The sequence below is a fragment of the Ambystoma mexicanum genome, chromosome 8, assembly GCF_040938575.1.
Source record: "Ambystoma mexicanum isolate Mex_15411 chromosome 8, UKY_AmexF1_1, whole genome shotgun sequence".
Lineage (NCBI taxonomy): Eukaryota > Metazoa > Chordata > Amphibia > Caudata > Ambystomatidae > Ambystoma > Ambystoma mexicanum.
Window position 1 is genome coordinate 1,454,931,497 of NC_090929.1, and position 16,840 is coordinate 1,454,948,336.

General features: G+C 48.2%; 1 protein-coding gene across 1 annotated transcript in view; it reads left to right on the plus strand.

Moving 5' to 3' along the window:
• Nucleotides 1-16,840, plus strand: part of OGA (O-GlcNAcase) — an 867,474-nt gene that overhangs the window by 423,362 nt on the left and 427,272 nt on the right. The gene's annotated exons all lie outside the window — the stretch shown is intronic.

The window sequence follows — 16,840 nt, forward strand, 5'->3', positions numbered from 1 at the left end:
CCTAACGATTTAAGGCAAGCCCTTCACAGGTCACGATGTTGACCGAATTGAGGACAAAGGCCATTCAGTTTACAGCCCTAATGCAGCATCTACTATATCGTTATCGGAGGTTCTCTACCAATCCCTCGATTCCAATCCCTTGATTCAATTTTATGAAGGGAAGGTTATTCCAGCAAAATCTTAGGCCTTGCGTCATGAGTATCTATAGTTGTAATACTAACCCTCTCTAAGAATTTGCTGTTTCCTCTGGAAAGTAACTTCTACAAACTGGTGGATAATTGGAAGCGTGAGACCCTCAATTATGTGAATAAATGTAAAAGTACTTTTGAATTTACTGGAGAACCTAGGGCGAGCCAAAAAAAATCCCTGGTACGTCAGGACTGGTGCAAAACGTGTAATGCAGTTAGTAGCTTTAAGCACTATGTTAATATCCACACCCGGGAAAGGCGGTCTGACCCTTCAGAATCCGCCTTTCCAGGGTACGATTCTGCCTTCAAGGCAGATGGTGGTGGGGGAAAAAAAAGCAAAAACAGATGGCATCCGCCATTAAAATAGCAAAGGGACTAGGTGCCTTTTCGGATGACGGCTGCCATTTTTCAAAATTTTTTCAATGGCTGTCATCTGAAAAGGGACCTAGTCCCTCTTGTATTTTAATGGTGGCGGCCATTGGGCTTTTATTTCCTTTTTTTTTTTCTCCGATGGGAGACGAGCTTGCGCAGAGCGCATCTCCTGTTGGACCAAAAAAAACAGAACTATCCACACCCTATGGAATCCCAGGGTGCGAATAGCTTTCCTGCCCTGCCGTTGGGGCAGACATTGCGTCTAGCGGCCTGCAGCACCGAGCTGAGGCTCTCGCTTCACTCCTCCTACAAACCTTGCGCTGGCGGACCGTTAAATGTCATGTCTGCCCCAGTGTCAGTGCGTGGTATGTATATACATAATGAATGTAAAAGTACGAGAAAGGAGTGTTTTATCTGACAAAATCGACCTTTCCTTCCTTGAGGACGATGACATTTCGGTTTAATTTATTAAACACAAGTATTCCAGTGCAAAAGGTATACATTTCCCCCCAAAGGATCAATCTGTAGATTCGGCAGAGCTGACTGTGAAACCTTAAAACATTTATTAATGGACTGCAGAGCCCTACTGAATGGGCGTATCATGTTTTATTTATGATTCGGGATCCTTCTTTTGTTATAAAAAAAAAAAAACTAAGAATTTTTAACCAGGATCATTCAGGGCAGTTCCCTAAAAATGATATATGTTCTTTTGCGCTTTCTGAAGAGGTTTAATTTGTTGAACTGAAATACCACAAGACTGGACCTAATATTCTCATTATAGGTATCTAAATTGGGATGGATTAGGAGAATGTACGTGAGGCTGTTTCTTCTTGGTTCTCCTCTTTGCCTCAGCGCCATGATGCCCTCGGGCGTACGTGCCCTCAATAAGTTTCCATAACATATTTGTTATGGTTGAATTACTGTTTGAGTTTTTTTATGTGCAAACTCCTTTGTGGGAGAACTTTCTATGTGCAAGATTTAAATAAAACCAGAAACCAATGACTGCCCTCTACCTAAGCCCCTCTGGCAGCCATCTTGAGATTTTTACCGGACGTTCAAATGTTTGGGAGCCCTCGTGTTTTGCTCTTCGAGCTTTGTGTTTTTCTGCACTTTTTTTGGTAGGAAATGTTTTTTGGTCAATTGAGCCCGTGTGCTCCATCGCTTACCCGTTTATCGGCTTTGTTCTTCACCCCTCAAGGGCTTAAATCGAGTGTTTTTTCTTGGAAGCTTCCAGAAGTCCATCAGGCCTACACCACGCCGGATCATGTCGGGGGTAAAGGACTTGGCTTTCCGATTCAAGCTCTGCACCAGCTGCGGTTTACAGAATGTTTTCACAGACAAGTATTCCCAGTGCCTGTATTGTTTGCACCCGACGCACAAGGAGGAAGATTGTGAAATTTGCTGTGTCTTCTCCTTCCTAGCGCACGATGAAGGACCAGCACGTCCGACTGGCGACCTGGCTCAAGGCTTCTACCCCGGGTAGTCCTCAAGGGGCATGCCTCATCCGGATCCGGCCAACGTGAGTGGGCTTCTAAGTCTTTTGAGGGCACTCCATCCGTGGGGGCCCAAAACAAGGCCATGCACTGCAAGTACGTTTCCGGCAGGGTCGCCACGCAAGCAGGGCCCTGCGACGGTCAGGGCGCACTCATCGTCTCAATCTGCTTCGATCTCCAGCCATCGCTCCAATTCTTCGTCGAGGAGAAAGTCAGCTATACCAGGGAAGCTGCGGGAGAAGGCCGGACAGGACAATGGATCTGTTCTGCCGGCGCAGGCCAAGGTGACCCAGGCCAAAATGTCTTCCATCGAGATGCTTGCGACCGACCTTCTCGGCCCAAGGTACCCCGGTGGCGACCAGAGTGGTGCTCCCTCCAAGGCGGGAGGCTTCCGCCAAACCAGTGGAGAAGACTCCGGAGAAGAGGATGCTGGACCTCAGCCCTAGGCCGACCCCTCAGTACCCAAAGAAGGGGCTGGGGGAGTGGAAGAGCTTCAGGGCATGGATATTTAATCATCCGATGAGGAAGTTGTTTCCGTCCACACCATCCCGAAGGAGATGGGTGATGATGACGAGAACGTCTGAGTTGCCCCCCGGATTTGGCAATAAGAGGGCAGGGAACGACCCAGGCTCTGGGCCCAGCGGTTCTGTCCCTATGGTACCCCCCAAGGATCCGTCGCAGGATATTCTCTCAAACATCCTCACACTGGTGTCTGAGATTTAGAAGAGGATGCCAACGGCACTGCCAGCGACTCCACCAACGGGGACACCGTTGACACCGGGGCCACCTCCGTCAAAGAAGAGGAAGAGGCACCCTATATCTCCGCTCTGGCCGTCTGGACATGTGGACGGACACGGCTATGACGGACACAGACGACTGAGGCCTCTCACCACCGCCAAGGGCGTCTCCACCAGACGAGGTAGGATCTTTTCATTCCATGATTGCCCTTGCGTTAGAACTTTTTCAGCTCACCCCGGAAGAGAAAAAGGAAGGTTTCATGTACCAACGCCAGGAGGCGAAGAGGAAAACCATTCTGTCTATACCGCTCCTGGACGACTTCTGGAATGAGGGGCTGGCGCTCCTCAAGAACCCCTTCTCGGCCCGGCTAAGAGACTGGCTAGAGAAGAAGTATTGGGTGCCGGAGTTTGCACCCAATTGTCTGAGGTCGCAACCATTGCCGGACTCGGTGGTCTCGGCTGCGGCAAGAAAGAAATTGTCCAACCCGTTGTCAACATGTGTCCTTCCGGACACCGAGGGGAAGAAATTGGATGCCATGGGACGGAAAGTAATTTACTACAGTCGAGGCGGCCACCGCCTAAGTGATCCTGGCCAGGTACGACCGGGAGCTTTGGTACAAGATGGCTCCAATCCTGGATTTCCTCCCCGGGGACAAGCGGGTAGAGGCAATGGAGATCCTTCAGGAAGGCGAGGTGGCGTCGGACCACGCCATCACCGTGGCCCTGGACATTGCAGACACAGGGATCCGCCAGATTGGGAACAGGGTTTACCGTCGTCGTGGCTGGCTGAAGACCACCAACTGCAGACAAGCGGTCCAGACGAGGGTCCTGGACATGCCGTTCGACAGACAATCTTTTCGGCAAGGCAGTCGACAAATCTCTTCAGGCCATCAAAGCCGACACCGAGACGGCCCGTGCCTTAGGCATGTTGCAGCAGCACCGTCTGTCTTTTTGACCCTCAGACGGAAAGTTAGGGAGGTCTTAAGAGTTCCGGCTGTGGATTGTTCTCTTACCACCAACCCAACCATTCCACGTCCCAGGAAGCCTACAGGGGTCGTTCCAAGGCCTTTGGAGGTGGCCGCTGTCATAGTCAAGGCTCCCAGGGTGGCGTGCCGGCCTCAAAGCAGGATTGAACCAACCAGGACATCGGGCCTGCACTCCAGTGGGAGGCCGCCTGGCAAACTTAGTCCGCATGTGGGAAAACATCTCCACCGATCGGTGGGTGCTTGACGCTCTCACCCACGGACACACTTTGGAGTTTCAGCGAGTGTCCGCAAATGCCACCCATGGCCCGGCTGGAACAACTTATCCCTCAGCTGCTGCTGGAAGTTCGGGCTATGTTATGAAAAGGGGCGATAGAGCCGATTCCGAAGTGACTCTGGAGTTTAGTCCAGATACTTTCTGGTAAGAAAGACGACCGGGGGCTGTCGGCCCATTCGTGGCTTATGACAACTCAACAAGTTCATCAAGTCCCAGAAATTCAGGATGGTCACGTGTAAAGAAGTGCTCAGCCAACTGGAGGAAGGAGACTTTCTGTTGTCGTTGGATCTGGTGGACGCTGTCATGATCTCTGCTTCCAAAAGGTCAGGTTTTTCCCAACTCCCTTGGAAGCAGATCCATAACCCAGGTTCCGAGTGCCAACCAGTCCCAATTGGGACCTTTTGGACCCAGTCCTGGCGCCAGTGGCACCAGGCTCATAAATATGCCCAGTCCCAGCGCTGGAAGCGCCGGGCTCATAATGCTTGGGTGGAGTTACCTTCAGCAGACCATGCTGCTTACTTGCCTGCCAGTTGAGCCTCTGATCCTCTTCTGTTTGGAACTACTTTTCCTGTTGGGTGGGGCTGGAGCCACTCCCTAGATTCAGAACACTGGAACTCTTCTGGAAGGCAGGAACTCTTTTCTTACCAGGAACTCTTTTCTTACTTAGGCGTGGCTGTGGAAGGAGACACCTAAGCACTACAGGAGGCTATTTAAACCACACCCGGTGGATGAATCTTGCTTTGCGTTATTCTGCAACCTCTGCAGCAGAACGCTCATCGTGTCTTCTGCATCCGGTCCTGGGCCTAAGGAAAAAGGCTTACCATCCTGAATCCAGTCTTCAGCAACACCTATAAAGACAAGAAAGAACAGGTTAGCATTCCGGCATCTGAAAGGCAAAGGCTTACCATCCTGAATCCAGTCTTCAGCAACACCTATAAAGACAAGAAAGAACAGGTTAGCATTCCGGCATCTGAAAGGCAAAGGCTTACCTACTCTTCGTGCGCTCCGGAGGTCTTCACACTGCATTCCGGCATCTGAAAGACAAAAGTTTACCAACTCTTCGCACGCTCCGGAGGCCTTCGGCGCTGCATCCCGCATCTGAAAGACAAAACAAGGTGCGTTTAAAGACATTGGGGAACTTTAATACTCACGTGCCATTACTCCTTTCCACATCTAATCCAGTGGGTATTCCGGCACCCTGCAGCCGCTCCGAACTCGTACCTGCAAAATAAAAAGACAGTTAGAGAGCATAGTGAAGCAGGCAACAAGCGCTTACTTACGTGCTTCCAGGCGCTTCTATTCATCACACGGGCTCCATCTTCAACTCACTTCAGCCCGTCATCCGCCAACGCCGGAACCCTGCAAAACAAGAGACATCATTACTAAAGACTTTAAAGACATTTGAATGACTCGAAACTTACCGTTCGTGCAGTAAACGACGGACAGCAGTCCTCTGGAGTCAAGAGGCCTGCGCTACCTATCCAGTGAAGAAACTGGTTACAGCACCCTGCCCCGAGGCAGATGGAGAGCTCGGCATTCACTTACCTAAGGTGAGAGCGTTAACTTTTGGGGGTCTACAGGAGAGGAGAAGAGGAAAGAGATAGGGACACCCCAATAACCCCAGTTCATTAACCCCATATTTTCTATCTGCAGACATCTTACTCTACACATCAGGCATACAGTGCACAGAGGTCCAGCCCAAAGAGCCAACCGGGTGCTACACATCACCTTTGAAGATACGGTAGTCGCCCAGTCAAGACCGGCGCCTCTGCGAGAATCAGGTGAGCGTTACAGACGCATACTGCCACGTCCCCATTCACATAAAGCATTGCAAGTTCCTGCGCTTTGGTTGTACAAGGGAAGTGCTACCAATGCAAGGCTCTCCCCTTCGGACTGAAGTCAGTGCCCAGAGTCTTTACGAAGTGCCTGGCTCCGGTGGCGTCCAATCTACGGTTACAGGGGATTCATGTGTACCCTTACCTCGACGACTGGCTCATCCAGGCTAAGTCGAAGGACATTGCTGTCGATCACACAGAGGACCGTCCGGCTGCTGACTGATCTAGGGTTCTCGTGAACTTTGCTAAATCCTGCTTAATTCCATTGCAGAACGCGCTATTCCTGGGGTCCAGTCTCGACACGTGTCCTGTCTAGTGGCTCCATCAGAGGAGAGGATAGCGGCCATTTTGGGCAAGGTGCAACGGCTGTTAGCACAAAAGATCGCCACGGTAAGGACCATCAAATTGCTGCTCGGCATGATGCTGTCATGCATCTACCTGGTCCGGCTCTGCAGGTTGCGGATGCGACCGCTCAGTTTCTGGATGCCCGTTGGATCCAAGTGGTCGCAAGTTTCAAAGACAGGATCGTGCTCGTCGAGGAGTTCTGTCGAGTGTTAAGGTGGTGGGGCGTGCGCTCCAACATCGCAGGGAGCACAGACTTCCAGAGCCCTCCATACCAGGAGATGGTCACGACAGACGCTTCCCTGGAAGAGTGGGGAGTGCACACCGTACATCTCCACGAAAGAGACCTGTGGGTGCCGGAGGAAATGATGCTACACATCAACGTACTGGAACTACGAGCTGTGTTTTGGGCCCTCAAATAGTTTCTTCCGTCCCTCAAGGGCAAAGTGGTGAGGGTCTTCAGACCATACCAAAACAATGTTTTACATCCGGAAGCAAGGGGGGGTGGCACCAGATCCCCGGCACTCTCCAGAGAGGCACAGTTGTGGCACGGGGCCGTCGCCCACAGGATGGTACTCCATCCTTTCAACCTGGCGGGAATAAACACTGACGCCGACTCTCAACAGGGAGCTGCGCTCTTGCCACGAGTGGGATCTTCAGCAGGATCAAGTGGACAACCTTTTCCTCAAGTAGGGCAGTCCCCAGATCAATCTGTTTGCCACGGCGACAAACACAAGTGCCAGAGGTTTGCTAACAGGTTTCCCCAGCCAGGGACCATGGGGGATGCATTCTCCTTCCCGTGGGAAGGCCTGTTTCTGTACGCATTCCCTCCGTTGTTGCTGCTACTACGAGTCATCAGTCAACTCGGATGGTTCCGGTGCAGGATGATCCTCGTCGCGCCAGTGTGGCCGAGGCAGATCTGGTACCTGGACCTTCGCAGCATGTTAGCGTCGCCTCCAGTCAAACTTCCAGTGTTCGCATAGCTTATCACCAGGGAGGGTAGCGCAATCCTGCACCATGAACTAGGATCGCCGAACCTGAAGGCCTGGCTCCCGCAGCATTAGAGTTCGGGGGGTTTGAGTTACCTGGTGACTGCAGGGAGGTCCTCGCCAAGGCCCGGGCGTCGTCGACTCTGAAGTCTTGCATGCACAAATGAAAGCGTTTCGCGACTTGGTGCTGGTCGCAGAAGATTAACCCTCGAAGGATCACGGCCCCCCAGGTCCTTCTGTATTTGTTGTCTTTGGCTAAGTTGGGGCAGGCGCCTCCATCAAGGTGCGTATGGCGGCTATCTTCCGCTACACTAGGTCTCTAGGACAGTCTTCTCCTTGGTTGCACGGTCTGGTGAAGGAGTTAATCAACAGATTGTTCTGTTTGTTCCCGCCAGTGAAGGCGCCTGCCCTGGCGTGAGAAGTCAAAGTGGTCTTGACTAGGCTCATGGGGGCCCCATTCAAGCCGATGCATCAAGCTCTGCTTAAGTTCCTGTCTTGGAAGACCACTTTCCTCGTGGCCATTACCTCTGCCAGGAGAGTAGGTGAGATCCAGACCTTGTCCTGCAAGCAGCCTTACTTCACTTTCCGCAAGACAAGGGTGGTGCTGCGGACACCCCCACCCTCCTTCATGCCCAAAGTTCCGTCAGAAATTCATCTCAACAAGCCCTTGGTGTTACCTGTGTTTTTTCCGACACCATCGTTGCGGGCTGAAAGGACTTTGCACTAGCTGGATTTGGCTGGAGCGCTGAAGTTTGGTGACCCACACGAAGCGTTTCGGAAGACTCCTCAGCTCTTTGTGAACTTTGGTCCTGTGAACCATGGTAAGGCCTTGTCCAAGGCTTCCATTTTCAGCTGGCTCTCCGGCTTCATCACTCATTGTCACCGGTTGGTGAACCGACCGCTGCCTGGCCATCCAAGTCCATTCCACCAGAGCGATCGCTGCTACGACAGCGTTGCTGTCTCGTGTGCCCCTACTGGACATCTGCAGATCAGCTACTTGGAGGTCTACGCACACCTTCACGAAATTCTACTGCGTCGACAGGAATTCCAGGGAGGAGTCAAGCGTCGGCCAAGCATTACTACGCATCCTGTTCGATTGATGGTGAGCCTGATGCAGAGGTAAGAGTAATTGCTTCTATTGAGCCTTGCCACCTCCCGTGGTTGTGTATGTATGTACTGCTATGTATTTATGCATAAGCATGTGAATCCATGCCAGACCCCATGCTAGAGAAGGAACAAGTTACTTACCTGTAACTGTTGTTCTCCAGCATGTGTCTGGCATGGATTCACATGCGAGCCCTCCCTCCTGCCCCCCTGCGTCTTATTGGTCATTCTGCCACTTTATGTGCTAGCAAATCTGAGATGGTTGCCAGAGGAGGGCCTTAGGTAGAGGGCAATCATTGTCTGGGGGTAGTATGACCTAGAGCTCAGGGATTGGTTTATAGGAGGAAGACAGTTTATAAACGAAAGTTAAACAGATTTTTCATTTACCAAGGATTCCCAGCCTGACTGGGAATATTCATGAGCATGTGAATCCATGCCAGACCAATGCTGGAGAACAGTTGCAGGTAAGTAACTTGTCCTTCTCTCCCCCAGTACTTCCAAGAAGAAAGTGGGTGACAGGTCTCGCTTCGGCTGGTGCCTCTTTGGAACAGCCTCCCTGCCCCTCTCACACTTGAGCCAGAACCTCCTTAAGTTCCGGAAATGCCTCAAAACTATGCTCTTCTCTACCGTTCCCTCTTACCCTTCCCCGCTAATCACCCTGTTAGTTTTTTTTTCTTCCCTAAAGTCCTACTGGCAGTAAGACTTTAGTAAGCTATCCCAGTGGTTTGTAGATCCCGAACTCCTAGTATCAGTCTGTACTAGCTCAGGACCTGGGCAGTGTGGCAGAGCAGTCCAGTTCATCTTAAGAGGAAGATGTGAGCTGTAGGTAAGTACTCTGAATCTTATCTAGGCAGGCACAACAAAGAAGCACTTGCACATATATTTATATAAAAGATATTTATTATATTTACACCAGAATCACTTTACATATTTCAGACGTTTATGGTAGAACACGTAGGAATACTAGATAATACACTTCAAAGGGCACTTTAATTTAACAAAGTTTAGAAAGGGAAAAGACAAGGTTATCATATCGGTAATTGCGCACTTATGTGGTTTTCAACAGGTTAGAAGGTAATGCATTTACACTGCAAACATATATATGTGAGTCACTTAAAGGGAGGAAAAAAAGTGGTTGGTGCAACATGAGCTTAGTTCAAGGTTCGAGAGACGGTTTCTTCGCCTGTCAATTATTTTAAGTCCAAAAACGCAACCCTATATAAAGGCAGTTCGGAGAGGGCTTTAAGTCTTGACAAACAGCAAATATGAAGAGTTCCTGCAGATTTCTTCCAGTGTCTAAAGTTATTGAAGCAGCAAGTTAGAAACTAACAAATGAGACCTAAAAACGGACTTGAGATGGGGACACAAGCAGCAGCTTGAGTCTGAGGTAAGAGGGGTTGCCCTGGACACCTCTATGTGCACTCTAAAGCTCTGGAGCAACTTCTTGGAATCAGGTAAGCAAAACCTTTTTCCCCACAGTACCTTGTGGCAGCTCTGCACCTTACCTCCGGATTCCTAGGTCTGGTGACAAAAGCCAGGACAATGGACAGTATCTGTCAGCAGCAGTCTCGAGGGAGGAGCTGTAGCACGACTTTCAGCAACTTCTTGGTTCACACTGAGGTTTTGACACCTTTCAGCAGCATCAACAAAGGACACGGATTGCCCGGTCAATCTTCTTTGCTTGTTGCAGCCCCACACTCTGGTGAGGGGGTCTGGGTGAGTTGGATCGGAACTCAAGTGTCCATACGATTTCAGCAAAGATTTGTATAATTCAGTCTTTGCACCACAATGCACTCCGAATGGGCAGCAGGTCTTCTGGTATTGGGGTTCCACAGCTCTGGAAGCTCCTAGAACCTCGAGAGATGGCTTGTTTCAAAGTTCATCTTGGGACTGGTTGTTCCCAGCAGCCAAAGGGAAGGAGTCCTCTTCAGAGCTCCTCTGTGGCATAGAAAATGGGGTCAGGACAGCAGCGGTCGCTTCACGGTCTTGCAAAGGGTCTGCAGGTGTCTCTGGTCGTTGTCTTCGGTTACTTCTGTTTCCTGTGGTCGACTTGCTTTACACTCTCGAAGCCGCACCTTTAATACAGTTCCAGCACACACTCCTCTGCAATCTCACTCAGCATTTTACAGAAGGGGCGTTTGGCTGTCCAATCAGGATAGCCAGACCCCCTGTGGGAGCTGGACCTATTCAGGCACACTGGCAGACAAAGTACGGGGGGGTGAAAGACTCCTCCCCCACTTCCTGCCTGTCCAGACACTCTGGAGCCTACGTGGGGATACCTACTGGTTCCCGCCAAAGGTAAAACACACACAGACCTCCCTCTCCCAGAATGGTAGAAGGCTAACGAAGAACAATCACGCTAATAATGGCAACAAAAAAAAGGGAGGCCCCAGTGCTTGGATGCCCTTATTGTGCACTACCGAGGCTATGGACAGCCTGCGATATAGAAAATACACAATAGTTGGTAGAATACGTCCACTGCGACTAGCCATAACTAGGTGAGTGTGTCTAAAAAGTCACAGGAGCAGACAAAATGGGAATACTAAGTATCCCTTTGGCACTCCACTTGAAGGTGATGTGCGCCAATCTCTCAGACTATAGAGTTATAGACTAATATCCTTAAGAATTCTAGTTACTTGAGGATATAGAAAAAGAATCTTAAAGGAGGACGCTAAGGAACACTGCCCATAGGGAGCTTTGTGCTGCAGTAGTAAAACACAGAGCTATGGAGCAAACAGACTCCATAGTACAGGTAGAATATAAAGAATAGATTTCCAAAAGACATAGCCCACAAGAATGGGGGAAAAAGGCTGCACTCATTTAGGATTGAAAGAAAAGGTCCTGAAGTTCAGCAAAAAGTGCTGGCGGTCTCACTAGGAGAGGGGATGAAGCACAATAATGATAAATCTCCCTGACACACCCCACCACAGCTGAGACTGGCGGCCTGGACCGTCCAGAATCCTAAAAGTACCAGACCCCTGCCCAGTCGACACCAGCCCCTCTCCTCACCCCCAGCACTGCCCTTGCGGTCCCCCCACCTTGCGGTCAACCCCCCCCACCCATGGGACTCCTCCACCTTAGCACTTAGCCAGTGGCCATCTACCCTGGCACCCCATGGCACTTCCCTCCCGGGCCCTCACCAGCTCTTGGCCATACCTTGCTCCCTGTCCTTGATTCTGTTATTGGCCATAATCAAATCCGATTATGTAATGCTTAGTGAGCATATTTTAAACTGATAACAATCTGTTATCTGGGTATTTGGAAATTGTGGCCACTGGGCAAATTTGGAATGTTTCAAGCCTCTCATCTGGGTTTTTAGCTATTCTGGCTAATGGGTTTTGTACATGTACTTCCTCAATGTCATTGCTTATGCTTCCTTGTGGAGTCATTATTGCTCATGTGCACTTTGGGGCATTACTAATGTTCCCAAAATTCTATTGCATATGCCATTAACGCCTTGTAATGTAAATTTGAGGTTCTTTCAAGTTCTGAAAATGTTCAATGTTCTTTATTGCCCACCATTTGCGCTAATTGTGTTCCCAAACAATACTTATGTTGAAAAGCCAACCGTGCATAACGTGGTATTTACATTTTGTTGCTAAATATTACATTTCTCCTCGCTCAGGATTTGTTTCTTTTTCCCAATGCCACTTTCTTTCGAGCACCGTTTCTGCTGTTGCATATAAATGTCTGCTGATCATCCATTGTTTCTATAGGGAACGCCACTTGCTGATTGGCAAATGTACGCTCATTGAGGCTGTGGCAGAACTACTTCCATCACATATGCCTTTTAGCCAGTATGTTTTGAAAACTGGGGGAAATGACATGTCTGTCACAAGTTCCTGGTTACTTAATTTAACCAGCCCCAAGACATTTTGGGGGTGTATGAGTTCTACCGTATTAATTTACAGAGAAGTATAAATGGTCTTGGAGTAATCCTTTTGGTTCAAAGTCGGGCTATTGCATGTACACCGAGGACCACCAGATTATTACCTAGGTTAACCTATCGACAGCACAGATGAATGCTGAGGCTGGACTCTCTGGGTGGGGTGGTGCATATTGAAAGTAATTTTTTAGCATTAGTTTTGTCATCAACTGGAGTGTTCGTGTAATAGGAACTGTATATGACTTGCTACTGCTACGCACAATCCACGTCATCCTCAGATTGGTCGTTCCTACAATTGATGTTTAGTCACATAGTCGAATTTAAAAAATGACATTGAAGATTTATCACTATAACGGTCAAGGAGAGCTGGGCTAGTTGCAACAAAAATGCATTCTCCCCCATTATAAACAAAAACTGCATGTAACACCCAAGGATTGTGTGGAGAAAACAGGACAATGCGATATCATTTAGTATGGACTGAATCTGGCTGTAAAACTAATACTGACCCTATAAAGCACACCCTATCCCTATCAGGGGGTGATGTCCCTAGGTCCCCATCACCACAGCCGCCTATCTAAAAGGAAAGAAGAGAGAAACTATCCCTCTACTACAGCATTGATTCCTGTTTTAGTTATAAAAAAAAAACCTCAATAGCCCGGGGAAAGTGGCAGCGATATTAATTCATTTGTTGCCCTTTTTGACAATCTCAACATTCCAGATGGCAACAATATATGGTACTAAATCACTTTATTCGGACACAGAGCAATATGTACGAGAAGTGATATTCCGGAGCTATGTGTTGTATAAATCTCAAAAGTAAAAGTAACCAAAAATACACTATATAAAAAAAAGTGTCGCCCAAAGCAGGGGCAGTCAATGTCAAGACATTAAAAGTAAGAGACATATATTATTTATAGACAGTAAGTTGTTTGCAAATTGGAACGCAAACCACACATTAGAATTAACAATGTTTAAGAAATAACACTAACAGTAGCCTAGAGCAGAGGAAAAGAAAATCAGGGGAAAAGATATTAAGCAAATGTACAGGATTATAAGAGACACAAGGTTGCACAGGGGCTGACGGCCATGCAAAAACCCAGAAGCGGCCTCAACGGAGAACGGGTACAGGTAAGAGTACGTACATACGTGTGGGTGGGTGGGTTTGGGTAAGTTATGGTGGGGGGTGTGGAGGAAGGCGGGGTTCAGGCAGTGAAACCCCTGATTTCAAGCAAATGTCACGGGAGGGTGGGGGTTTGGAGGGCGAAGAAATTTCATTTTTTCTATTTTTGGAGGCTCTCTAAAATCAGTGGAAAAATATCAGTCTTTTTGCTATGCGACATACAAAAATTGAGAAAATGACATAGAACCGCTTATTCTCGGGGGGGGGGGGGTAGACAAGAGACAGGATACTCTGACTCTGATTCTATCATTAAAAGTCCAGCACAGTTAGCTGCAGGAGTCCAATTTAAATAGATAGGAATAATTGGGGAAGAAGGTGGCTATAACACAGGTATGCACCCTCACTCTAATCAAGAATAGGTACACACCTATTTAAGTCAGGGCTATTGGAAAATTACTCATGCTGACAACTTAGACAGTAGAGTCCAGTTATTTGGCGCTTCCACTCCATCTGTAACATTTCAGGAACTGATAATCAGCTGGTTGAAGATGCAGGAAGAACACTGTAACGATTCCCATGACTTTTGAGGAACTCAGTGAAGTGGTTAGTGGTTGTTAGCTCTTCCCCCCCCCCCCCCATCCCCTCGCACAGCATCTACAGGCACAAAAAAAGCAAGTTGTGCTCCAAGGAGTCTCCTTGGATAGAGCTGCACTGGTCTCGGGAGCATAGCTCAGGGGCAACATGCTTGCCTTGTAAGCAAAACGACACGGTGCAAAACAGGTTCGATCCCGGCTCCGCACTTAGAAACTTCTGGGTATTGTGTGTTATAAATTACATATATCATATCATACCTGCATTGTGACATGTTTCTAGACATATATTGAGGATGCATGACATTTCCAACCCCAATGCTAGACAAATTATATGCAATGGAAGCAACCCCCTTGTTAGGTAAAATCTTCATAGAAATGGTAAATCTTCCTGACCTGGGTCAACCCCAGAACTTTTTTTGCTTTACTAGTGGGATATTTTTCCTTAATACCTCAGTGAGTGGGAACCTTTTTCCACACTCACAGAATCTTTAACTCTTTTGATGGATGTCATTTTGTTTACTCTCCATAGTGTCTTTTTAAAGTTATCCTCTTTAACAACTTATTGGCAACGAGTGCCTGTTGTTGCTGGGTTGCCTTAGGGGTTCCCCTTTTAAAGTTTCTTTGGCTAACCTTGAGAGCTACAGTTCCCAAGGGTAGAAAGGATCTTTGGATCCATTTTACATTTTATTCTGTGTAGCCAGCACACCCACCTTGCGTGGAGTGCTATGGAGATACAATGTATCCCCTTTCACATTAAAACTGTAACAATTCTGTTATAGGGACAAGCTTACCTTCAATGGCTGGTGGCAGTGATACCTTTGTATTAATTTGGTGCACCTTTACCGCGTGCTGTGTTCACAGCTGCAATAAAGGCACCTAAGGGTGCTCATTTTACCAAAATGGCCCCCGTCGTCTTTTTTTGTTTTAGTATTTCTTGTCCTTTCTTGTTCCTTCCTCTGACATCCAGGGTGGGAAATTCCTTTGTGTGATTTTTATCTTCGGCAGGAGTCCCCTGGACTCCCTGCCCAGGCTCCAGTCTATCTGTGAAGGCAGGAAGCGAGGTAGGAGACCTTTGTCTTCCTCCGTGTCTGAATGGGGACAAATCACCGTGGGGGGGTTGGCATTCCTGATTGGACAACCAGACCGCCCCTTGTTGTAAAATGCAGGGAGAGAATGCAATTGTTGTGCTGTAGTTTCTGTTAAATACTGCAAACCTGGAAGCTGAAGACAAGTCACCAGTGGAACCAAACCTGAAGAGGATGATGAAGGAAAAGCGGCTGAAATGATTTCCAGTGACCGGAGAGCCTATTGTGTAACCGGAGCCTGCTGTAGCCCTTCCTTCCAATCGACCTGGGGACTCTGAAAACGGCGCCCAGAGCCTAGTGAGACCCACTAGACACAAGAAGACCTGCATTTTAAGCCATCCCACGCACTGCTGCGACCTTACGTTGCTGCAGTACCCCAATACCTTGGACCTCGAGCCACTGTGCGGTGCACAGTCTTCTGAATCTCGCTGAAACTTCGTGGGCATCCTGGTGTATCGCCAGAGACACGAATGAAGTCTGAAAAGTCCCCTCGCCCAAGTGCTGGACCTTTGCCATGATTTTCTGTCTTCTTCTCTGCTCCTTGAAAAGGCGCCAAATCCGCAGAACCGCATTCAGCTGCGAGGAAAAGCTTGCATAGAGCCTTCTCCATTGATCCCTGCTGCAATGTTCCTTCTGAGATCTTGTTTTCAGTCACCATGAAGAGGAATCCATGACTGGGTATGTGTCTATAGATCCTGAAGTAGTCCTGCTGCAAAATCCTCTTCAATGCTGAGGTACTGTGTTGGCTAGGGTATGTACTCATCTTAAGTCTGTTAGGATTTCTGTGTAGCTGTGGGGTGATTTCTGTGATGGGGAGGCCTCTAATCCATTGCATACATTCCCACTGCTAGAATCCTGCTAGGGTGTCTTCTGTGAAGCCGCTGGACCCTCTTCTAGCCCTAGAAGTAAAGTACTCACCTGTTTGCCCAGTCTTCCTAAGGAACTCTGACTTTTGCTACTTAATCTGTTCTCACACTGCCTGTTGGTCACTAGATCCTAGTGACCCCCCCCCCCCCCTTCAGCCACTGAGTACACTTGTGCTCCAAGAATAAGGGAAATACTTTACTTTTTCCTAGAAAAGAAAATAAGTGTTTAAAAGTTACTTACCTGTAAAACTGTTGGTTGATAACTAGCTCTAAGAGCGAACAGTTACAAAAGATCTTACTTACCTTGGATGTGTGATGCACTATTCTTAAAAGTATGGTTAACCTCTTTCTTTCCGTAGAAACTGTTGTGCCATTCTAGTAGATGTAGATGTGAAGGTATATTACTCATCTGTGATTGGGTTGTGCCTCTTCCCAAAAGTAATGTGTTGGTTTCACCAGATCATGCCTGTTAGGATAATGGTATGAGTGTCCCCCAACTGGGTCTTGCTTTCCCTGACTTGCTGTTGGCCTGTCCAGAATAAGTCTGTATTAGATTGTTGCCTACCTAGAATAACCGATTCATTCAGTAAAGTGTAACATTAGGGTTTACTTTCCCTGTGCTATCTAACCCAGAGTCTGTGGTTCCAACTGTCCCTTATGTCATACATCAGCTACTTGTATAGCTGGGAAGGATCTAACCTAGACTCCTTTACTTATAAGCGGTGTGGCATCCAAAAATAAATTAAGAGTTACTGCTTATCTCAGTCTGTGTTTCACTGATCTCAAAAGCCCCTGTAATTGAATCACCTAGTATAACTGTGTGTTATCACAAGAGTAGTTATAGGTTTTTACTGTACCAGAAGGAAGTGTTCCACTATACACAAAGTATATTGTTTTGTTGATTGATTGTTATTTGTACTGAGAGTCACTGTACAGCTGGTAGGGTCTACTGCCCTTGCGTTACTGAATG